The 11,287-nt window shown below is 36.8% G+C and overlaps 1 non-coding gene across 1 annotated transcript; it reads right to left on the reverse strand.

The window, feature by feature from the left end:
• Window positions 1-479: 479 nt before the first annotated feature.
• LOC139036889 (U6 spliceosomal RNA) lies at window positions 480-586 on the reverse strand. The gene has a single exon (XR_011489743.1). It is a non-coding gene; the product is annotated as a U6 spliceosomal RNA (small nuclear RNA).
• Window positions 587-11,287: the final 10,701 nt, after the last annotated feature.

Genomic DNA, 11,287 nt, shown 5'->3' on the forward strand with positions numbered 1-11,287 from the left:
ACTGGTTGGATCTCTTGCTGTCCAAGGGACTCTCAAGAGTCTTCTCCAACACCACAGTTCAAAAGCATCAATTCTTTGGTGTTCAGCCTTCCTTATGGTCCAACTCTCACATCCATGCATGACTGCTGGAAAAAACATAGCTTTGACTATACAGACCTTTTGTCGGCCAAGTGCTGTCTCTGCTTTTCAATATACTGCCTAGGTTTGTCATAGCTTTTATTTCAAGGAGCAAGTGTCTTTTAATTTCATGGCTGCAGTCACCATCTGAAATGACTTTGGAGCCCAAGAAAATAAAGTCTCTCACTGTTTCCATTGTTTCCCCATCTATTTACCATGAAGTGATGAGACTGGATGCCACGATCTTAGTTTTTGAAAGTTGAGGTTTTTTTGTTTTTTTTTTTATTAGTTGGAGGCTAATTACTTTACAATACTGTAGTGGTTTTGTCATACATTATTGACATGAATCAGCCATGGATATAAAAACTATGGAACGCTTCACGAATTTGTGTGTCATCCTTGCGCAGGGGCCATGCTAATCTTCTCTGTATCATTCCAATTTTAGTATATGTGCTGCCGAAGCAAGCACAAAAGTTGAGTTTTAAGCCAGGTTTTTAACTCTCCTCTTTCACCTTTATCAAAAGGACACTGGGGGTAAGAAATAGCACATTTCTTTATTTTTCTATTTCTAGTCATATCTGATTTAAACACACCATTTTCCAAAGTGAGAGAGAAATTCTACAATTCAGTATTAGTTCGTTTACACTTATAACTTAATTCTGAAAGTTTACACATCACTTCTCCCCAAACTGGGAAAACTTCATTTTAAATCAGTCTTCATCTCTGGTATAGCTTTTGTTCCATATATTCATGGCCTCACCATGGAGCACTTGTCATTACGATATTGTGCACTGCTAATGTTGGCCGAGGACCCTTAAATCCTTTCCAACCCTTGTATACAACAGAAAAAAAAAAAAAATTTTAACATAGTCATAGAGTGGTTCTACTTTTTCAATCCACATTTAGAACTGAGAATTGTGGAATTTAAGCCAGTCGTTTTCTTTTGTAGTGCTACAATGGACTATATTTCAGTGAGGAGATCCTTAGAGAAATGAAAGTTATATAGAATCATTATTTGACCAAGTTGGAACTATTGAAGATGAAAATATTTACTTGGAGATGAGATTCTGCCAGTTCACAGCATGCAGAAATGAATGCTGGTCATGACATCATCACCAGTTAGGCCGTGGTCACCAGTTAGGCAGAGCCCAATGAAGGAAAGACACAGGGACAAGTGACAAGAAGAGTATGTAATTTGAGCTGGTCATTCATGACTTCTTCTTGAATATGAAAGCAATCACCTAGCATTCAGAATTCAATTATGTATTTAGAGAAATTAAATACCACAGATTTTCTTGCTTGCTAAATCCTTCTTTGCTTTTCTCTTCTTGATATGGATGTGGCTCGCTGCTTCTATTGAACATAGCACAAAACTTAGTTCAGTCCCTCTCCTGGCTTTCTTTATAAAAGTTGCAAATTGTAGGAATGAACAAATATCCTAGTTTTAGCTTACTTCCCAGGTCTTTTATTAAAAGTCACAAGGCCTTTTAACTTCCAAAAAACCATACAGGATGATATTTTTTATGTTTGCTATGTCTTCTACAAAGAAGAAAATAGCTAGCCAATTGGATGTTAGAGCCAATTACCTAAAGGATTAAATCCCCTTTGTTGAAATCTCTGTGCCTGTGGGTAGCATAGTAAGCCCCTTAACTAACAGACCTGACATCCACACCTTGGTCTAGAACACTTTTCCCTCCACCTGTCTCTTTGGCTTCTGTTTAGCAGATGTGGGTGGTTTGTGGTTGAGTAAAAAAATAAGAATGATCTGCAGGAGCCCTCACATTTGACACTGAATCTGCCACTTGAATCACCCTTACATTATAAACTTGACTACAGACCAAAAGTTTCAGGGAGAGAATATTCCCATTTGCTTTGCGTGTAAGAGTTCCTAATAATAATAATAACCAGAAGCTTGATAAAACAAGAGTTAATATCTCCATTTCCAGTAAGAATTTCAGAAACAATTCATCTCTGGAATTTTAAACTAGCATTCAGCTGTCCTCTCTGGTCTGATCTTTAAGCAATGTGCATCCAAGACATAGTGTCCCATTGGTATTCTAGTGTGTGTGCACCGGTAATATGTTTGTGTTGCTTTATTAGTAATAGTCTTAACCAGTGCAATGACTCTGTTGTGTTTCTTTGTTGATGATAAATATTACATCCATACAAATACATTGATACCCAGTAAGAATTCTAGGTTTTCAAGTTGGATTTAGGCTTTCTTTTTGAAACTTTTAAATTAAAATTATATCATCTTTTCAATATATTAATCTTAAAACATTCAAGTACCATTAGTAAGAAAAGTAACAAAGTGTAAAACAAAGTGTCTTTATGATTCACGAATTTTTATTTTACTTTAATATTTCTTAAAATTATAACAGTATTCCTCCCACATTGATTCATATTTTACTAAAAACTCATTTTTGAATGGATAATGGGAGGCCAGTCTTAAATAGGATATAACCTCTTATCTCGTCATTCTATTAGATATATCATGAAATAAACTTATGGGAAATGACTAATACATTTAAAAAATAGTATTTCTTCCATAAGGCATTTTATTATGCTTTAAGGTTTCCAAATAAAGTTTCATAAAAAGTTGTGAAGACGCAACAGTTTACTTAATTTGTAATCCTGTATAGTAGAATCTTTATATTTCATGCTTTTGTTGGCATTGATTTTTAAAACTGTTTTTTTTTATTTTATAAAATTTAAATTGAAGTGGTAAGTACTTAATATCTTCATTAAAATTAGTCAACAAAAATGAAAATGAGAAGTGTAATAAATTGAGAAAGTTAGATAAATAAGACATCTTGAACACAATATGAGAAATTAAAGTTACACCTTACAAATAAAAACAATGACTCTGAGGTTGTTAAACTATTTTATGTTATGCTGTAAATGAGACACCCTCAGCATATGCAAAGGTTTTAATCAAAATAGTAAACAGATAGCTATGATTATGAATATATTAAAAGAAAGAAAAACATCGAGTAAATGTACAATCTGCAGCTAGAATAATCAAGAGCTATGAAAAGAAGACATACAGGAAAAAACAATGAAGGGAAAGAGGTGAACTCACTGCAAATTAAACTAAGTTCAAGGGACTTTTTTATAAACAATAAAAATGAAAGTCATCAATGTATCTGAGTTCGGATTCATTTTTATTGCTTATGCTCAGTTCTGCTTCACACTCAGAGTCCTCAAGTATTTCTTCAGTTTTGGAAATGTTGATACATAATGTAAGGCATGAAGTTAGTGTAGGATTGGCCAATTTTTTCTTGCTTAAATATTCTCTATGATTAGAAGAGAAATTCATCCAGGTAGACCCTTAGTAAACATGTTAAATGGATGAAACTTTTTTTTTTCCTTTGTGAAATTGTTTTTATTTGTATTGGGCTACTGGAGATGGGTTGGGAAATATCGCAGGGTATGCCCCAGCAGGGAGTGGTCCATTCTACTCTTCCTGGGATAATGTTTACAGCTTTTTCTTTTTCTTGGAGCTGCTGCTTTTGCTGGAAGAAGCCTCTTTAGGTCCTCCTTGGAGAAGAGTTTTCCCTTCTGTGGGGGGAGGTGGGGGGACCCGTTGTTTCCTGACTCTCAGGGTTACTAACTGGTTCCTATTTAGAGAGACTTCCTCCTCTTGGGAAGACTTCCACTGCCAGCTGTCTCTTCAAGACCATTACAAACCAGCCCCTGACTGGAAAAAGACTTTTTTTTTCTTGGGTTTGGAGGAGACAGACGGGTCTTCCATTCCATTCTCCTGAGAGTCCTGGGACTTTTGCTTTTACTTCTTTTTGGTGAACTTTCTGTTTAAATACACTTCTCCTTCATTCTCTCTGTCCTCCTTTTGAAGCTTCTATTAATTTCTGTCAGAAGCTGTCTTAAGGGCTTCCCTGATAGTTCAGATTGTAAAGAATCTGCCTGCAATGTAACAGATCCTGGTTCAATTCCTGGGTTGGCAAGATCTGCTGGAGAAGGGATAGGCTACCCACTTCTGTATTATTGGGCTTCCCTTGTGGCTCAGCTGGTAAAGAATTCACCTGCAATGTGGGAGACCTGGGTTCGATCCCTGGGTTGGGAAGATCCCCTGGAGAAGGGAAAGGCTACCCACTCCAGTATTCTGGCCTGGAGAATTCCACAGACTGTATAGCCCATGGGGTGTCAAAGAGTCAGACATGACTGAGAGACTCACTTTCATAGAAGCTGTCTTAACTGGTTGTTTTGATCGTTCAGTCTCTTCATCTGGATAAATTCCTTATTATTATCATTGAATTTCCTAACTCTCTTCAACTGTATTTCTTATTTTTATGCTTCTTTTCTTATATACTTTAGATTTCTAAAGCTGCTATTTATATCTGACTGTACTTTGTTCTTTTTTATGTACTATTATTTCAAAATAATAGTACTCTTTTAAGAGTAGTACACTACTCTTTTTCATGGGTTGCATTCTTTTTAAAAAACTTCATTGAGAATTCTTAACACACTCACTTTAAAATCAAAATATATACTGCTATAGTATCTATTGGGCTTCCCTCATGGCTCAGTTGATAAAGAACCTGCCTACATACAATGCAGGAGACCCAGGTTTGATCCCTGTGTTGCCTGGAGAATTCTTGTCTGGAGAATCCCACGGACAGAAGAGTGTTGCAGGCTACAGTTCATGGGGTTGCACAGCATCGGACATGACTGAGCAACACTTTCGCTTTCATAGTTTCACATTTCATTTTTAATCTTTATGGTGAATTCAACTCCAGAATGCTTGTATATATTAAGTATTTAATTACCTCTCACAGTTCATTTTCCTCACACATTTTATAATGTTTTTGCACACTCATCGTGAATGAGAAGTACTGTACTCATTCTTAGTCATAACGTTTCAAACAGAATTCATCACCTTTCTCCACAACCTCTACTCTCCACTACTGTATACAGTGTGAAGTTTCTCTTGGCTGTTGTTTGTGGATCTTTTAACCAGGGACTCTTGTCAAAAACAATGTATCATTGACTCTTCCAACTACTGTATCTCCTTTCCAACATACTGTCCAGCTATCAATTTTTAACAGTTTGCCATCTCTGTTCTTCCCATCTCTATGCAACACCCTTGAGATTAGCCTTCTATCAGTTCAGTTCAGTTCAGTCGCTCAGTCCTGTCTGACTCTTTGCGACCCCATGAATTGCAGCATGCCAGGCCTCCCTGTCCATCACCAACTCCCAGAGTTTACTCAAACTCATGCCCATCGAGTCGGTGATGCCATCCAGCCATCTCATCCTCTGTGGTCCCCTTCTCCTCCTGCCCCCAACCACTCCCAGCATCAGGGTCTTTTCCAATGAGTCAACTCTTCGCATGAGGTGGCCAAAGGATTGGAGTTTCAGCTTCAGCATCAGTCCTTCCAATGAACACCCAAGACTGATCTCCTTTAGGATGGACTCTTTGTATCTCCTTGCAGTCCAAGGGACTCTCAAGAGTCTTCTCCAACACCACAGTTCAAAAGCAGCAATTCCTCAGCTCTCAGCCTTTTATAGGCAAACTCAAATTTCAGTCCACACTAGCTGTCAACACTGCTCAAATTGCTATTGCATTCCCAGAACATAAATTTACTTCACATGCAAATTTCTGTTACATGAATTTTACATGTATACAAAATGCATACAAAATTTACAAGGAAAAGTCAGTTATATGCTTTTAACAAAAAAAATTCATAACAGATAAAATGAGATGATGATACTAGGATGTGTAACATTTTTCCTCCAAAGCAATTTCCATTAGATTCCTTCTGGAACTCTCCTATACTGTTTGTAGGGATGTAAATTTATGCACCTACTATGGAAAACAATATAGAGGTTCCTCAAAAAATTAAGACAGTTGCCATATGACCCAACAATCCCACTCCTCAGCAAATATTCAAACAAAACTCTAATTCAAAAAGAGACACACATCCCTATGTTCATAGAAGCGCTATTCACAATAGTCAGGACATGTAAATAACGTAAATGTCCATCAACAGATGATCAGATAAAAAAGAGGTGATACATGTATACAGTGGAATACTACTCAGCAATAAAAAAGAATGAAATAATGCTATTTGCAGCTACATGGATGGGCCTAAAGATTATCATACTAAGTGAAGTAAGAAAAACAAATACTACATGATATCACTTATATGTGAAATATAAAAGTATGGCACAAACTTATCTATAAAACAGAAACAGATTCACAGACATGGATAGATTGGGAGTTTGGGATTAGCAGATGCAAACTTTATATATAGGATGGATAAACAACATGGTCCTACATTCTAGCACATGGAACTGTACTTAATATCATTTGATAAACCATATGGAAAAGAATATGAAAAAGACTGCATGTATAGATATAGACATATACACACATATATAGCTGAATCACTTTACTGTATACAGCAGAAATCAATTATACTTCAATAAAATTTCTGAAATATTTCCCTCCCTCCTAGCTTGCTTCAGAGCTCTCCAATCACAAATTATGAATGAAAATTTTAGTTCCTTTTCATCAGATCTCTTTATAAAACTTGCATTAAAGTTCAGTTTCACTGAGGCGCATACCTCAAGATGAATTTGGAGTGTAAGAGACTTATTGGAGGAGGTGGGAATAGGAGAAGATGAAAAAGTCTTCAGACTATGATGCCAGCCTTACACCTGAGGAAGGGGAGAGGGAAGGAAGAGGCCTGGACTTCACACAAAATGACCCAAAATACATGGACAGCAATAAACCATCAGTATTGTTTGCCTTCCATAGCAACGTTGATCAATCATTTGATTATCTTCCTGTGTTAAATTCATATTGCCTATATTGCCATGAAATGCAATTACACAAGCTATACACTCTTCCACTCTAAAGGGGGAATTTATACATGGAACAGGAAACTTGAACTAGAAAAACTATCCTCCAGTTCCCTTTCAAATTCTAGATACCAAAACTCTATTGTGAAAAATGATTCAATAGTCCTATTTCACTTCACTCTTCATACAGGACACATATGTGTGGAAGTGAAACTCTTAGCTGTATCTTGTGTTCTGACAGTAGCCTTCTAACTAGAGATTTCTATCTTTCAGAAAAAAATGTCTTCAAATACCATGATTAACTCTTGCATGGATAAACCAGAACCACGGCAAATGGAGACCAACTTTTGTGACTTAGGCAAGATGAAACTATTTCCTCTCTGTTTTTTGTTTGTTTGTCTGTTTTTGTTTTTGGCTGTGCTGACCAGTATGTGGAATCTTAGTGACCTGACCAAAGATTGATCTGCATCCCATGCACTGGATGTATGGAGTCTTAACCCCTAGACCTCTAGTGAAGTTCCAAAATCATTTTCTCTTTAACAACTCAGATGATGTATGTATTGCCTATTTCAGGGGGCTCTGTATGCAATGTAAGTCACCCCCAATACATTGGTATTATTTCAAATCAAATTGTATAATTTCGGCTTCCCAGGTGGTTCAGTAGGTAAAGAATATTCTGCAATGCTGGAGACTGCCTGTAACCCAGGAGACCCTGGGTTCCATCCCCGGGTCGGTAAGATCCCCTGGAGAAGGAAATGGCAACCCACTTCAATATTCTTACCTGGGAAATCCCATGGACAGAGAAGCCTGGTGGGTACAGTCCATGGGGTCACAAAGAGTCGAACACAACTGAGCGACTAAACCACTGCTCTTTATTAGGATGAGATTTTATAATTCTCAAAGCATTTTTAGGAACATGTTCCTCAAAGGAACCCTGAATCAACCTTGTGAAATAATCATAGGTGGGTTTATTACCTCCATTTTTCAATTGAGTAAGTGGAGTACAAGAGCTGTTCAATTTTTTGAGCTGGATTTGGTCTACTATTTGATGTAACCAAGCTTTGAGTCCTTGTGCATTTCCCTATCAATTCTGCAAAGAATTTAATGATCATTATAACATGAAAAATAATTAATTTTTCTCTTTGCTTTAAAACAGAAAACAATGGGAATTACATGTAATATGTGTGGAGTATCTACAGATTATTTTGACGGGACAAGCACTTTCTCAGACATCATTCCAAGAACTAAAGAAAAACAATTAAATGTTTTTTTAAAAAAATTCCATTACAGTGCTTTGGGAGGGAAAACAAAGAAAGTTGCAGTATAATATTTTCATATTTTACCTAATCAATCTACATTATAGGAGATATTTTAAACAATGGATAAAGTCTCTGTCTCTTATAGTCCAAAAACAGTGAGCCAAACCACAATTTTTCAATGATATCTGAGATAAATATTACTAAATACAGCTCCTTGGATATGATTTTTTTTCATACCTAGTTTATTGAAAGTGTCTGCTTATAGTTTTTCTACTGACCCTACCTACTACCTTTTAATTAAATAAGCTGATAAAATTTCATCTTAGTGCAGAATTTCCTTTGCTTGACCTTGCTGCTTTGTTCTGCTGCATATCACCTGTCTTGGTTTTCTATTGTATGGGTGTTTACAAGGGGATGTGCTGTAACTCAAGAATAAGCAGAAGGCGCTTTCATTGTTATAAATCAAATTGGCTTAACCTGTGATTGGGGTAAAGGCAGCCCCAGCTTTCTGAAGACTGTACTCCCTGCTGAAAATTGCTAGGTTGCTCTTTTTCTCTTTTTTTCCTGTCACCTTAACTGGGATTGGAGGCCTTTACAAGTCCAGAGCATGACTACTTAGGCAACCACAGTTTTCTAGTGTGAATTAATAGGCTAAATGTATTGAGCAGAACTGACCTTTGCTTTTATATATAATGCCATTATAATTGATGTGAACTTCTTTATCTAGGTTGCAGGTATTAGATTACTTCATAGTTCTTTACTGCAATCAGCAGGGTGTTAATTTGATTTTTTTTTTTAAACTCCTGAATTCTGTCATTCTCATTACTGGTTTGTTAATGAAAATCGATGGATAAAATAAATGAAACCTAAATATCATAATCCTAAAACTCCTACTATTTAGAGTTCTATGGTCATTTGCTTTTGGCATTCATTGAACTATGTTTGGCTTGTAGAAAGATAATCAAGTTTTTTCTTTTTCTTTTTGCAACCGGTATTGAGTACAAAATACAAAACAAATCACCAACTGTGTACACGCTCAGAGTAAGCATTCATCAAAATACATACTTTTCCTTAGAATGCTTCCCTAGTGAATTAGGCTTCTGGAAAACATTTGTAGCACAAAAAATATAAATAAAGTATAGAAATCTATTAAATTAGCTGAAGAGTAGTTAGCATTTTTGATAAAAATTTGGGTGTATTATGAAACTGATCATTTTATGTTTAAATAAGTTAAATTATTCCTATAATTTTCTGAGACAAGCATTCTCAACAGCTTCACTTAAAAATTGGAGAACTAGAAGGGGGAAGAACGCTATTAATAATTGCTTCCTGAGAAGCATGTTTACAAAGTTCGCTGTTCTTTCTTCAAAATAAATGTCCTGGCTTCCCATTTCAATTCTGGTCATTAGAATTACCTAAAGTTTTCACTAATAATGTTATCAAAGTTTGAATGAAATTCAAGATAATAGAGATATCCTTAGTTGAAAAGAGTATGAGACTATGATTTTCAATCTTGCAAATTTAAAGGTAAGAAAAATTACCCTGGACAGACAAACAGTAAAAGGAATATGATATCCATATATCCTATGTAATTCAGAGAGCTTACTTTAAGTATATGAATATTTGTATGAAAGACATATTTTTTGATCCAAAAGTTTCTTTAAATTGATAAATGCTGGCAAAACAATATCCTTTAGTCAGCTGACTAATATCAGTTTTCACCAATATCAGATCAAGAAAATGAAAAGGTTAACAGTAATTGCACACTTCAGTATGTGTGCACAAAAAAGAGTGATCTTTAGTCCTTTTAAGATATGCCCCTTTAACACACAAATAAGTTATTTTGACTTTATATGGAGAATTAACTAATATATTGCATTTGGGGAACATTTCAAATAATATTTATTGATTATATTAGTAAAGTTGTAGTAACTGCTAACATCAAACTTCTGTTATGCACCACATACAGCTCCTTGGCCAAAATGAACAGAATTTTAGCTGCAGATTTATAATTAGGACTCATCATTGAGGCCAGACATTAACCAACTGATTGATACCAGAGATGGAGTAGGAAACAGCAACCCACTCCAGTATTCTTGCCTGGGAAATCCCATGGACAGAGGAGCCTGGCAGGCTGTGTTCCACGGACTGTCAAAGACACGATTGAGTGACTGAGCACAGTGTTTACACATTCAGAAACCGGGCTCCTTTCCCCTTGCCTAATGCTGTTTGGATGTCACTAGACTTACAGACTCTGTTATCAGAAAAATCACACCCTACATTGCCAGAAATTCATTTTTAACAATTCTAGTTACCTAATGTTTAACTTTTTCTCATCAACAACTACTTACATTACTCCAAAGCTTAATCCTTTTGTTTCAGTCAGTTCAGTTCGGTTCACTCGCTCAATCATGCCAGACTCTTTGCAACGCCATGGACTGAAGCACCCCAGGCCACCCTGTCCATCTCCAACTCCCAGGGTTTACTCAAACTCATGCCCATTGAGTCAGTGATGCCATCCAACCACCTCATCCTCTGTTGTCCCCTTCTCCTCCTGCCCTCAATCTTTCCTAGCATCAGGGTTTTTTCAAATGAGTCAGTTCTTCCCATCAGGTGGTCAAAGTATTGGAGTTTTAGCTTCAGAATCAGTCCTTCCAATGAATATTCAGGACTGATTTCCTTTAGGATGGACTGGTTTCATCTCCTTGCAGTCCAAGGGACTGTCAAGAGTCTTCTCCAAAACCACAGTTGAAAAGCATCAATTCTTTGGCACTCAGCTTTCTTTATAGTCCAACTCTCACATCCATACGTGACTACTGGAAATAGCCTTGACTAGACCAACTTTTGTTGGCAAACCAGGAGTGGCTAGGAGTTATTAGGGTGACCAAGGGGCAGCTTATTGACCAGTTCTGTGAGACATATAGATAGAGCACGACCCCCAAAATCATGCTGTCCACAGGCACCAGCCCTGGAAGTGGGCGTCGAGCCCACAGCGCCGGAAGCCGACCTACAGGCCGCACATGGCTCCACTGGGTCCACAGGGCACTGCACCTCCTCGAGGAAGCAGCGGAGGCCCGGGAGCCCATACT

The sequence above is a fragment of the Odocoileus virginianus genome, chromosome 9 (genome assembly GCF_023699985.2).
Source record: "Odocoileus virginianus isolate 20LAN1187 ecotype Illinois chromosome 9, Ovbor_1.2, whole genome shotgun sequence".
NCBI classification, from domain to species: Eukaryota; Metazoa; Chordata; class Mammalia; order Artiodactyla; family Cervidae; genus Odocoileus; species Odocoileus virginianus.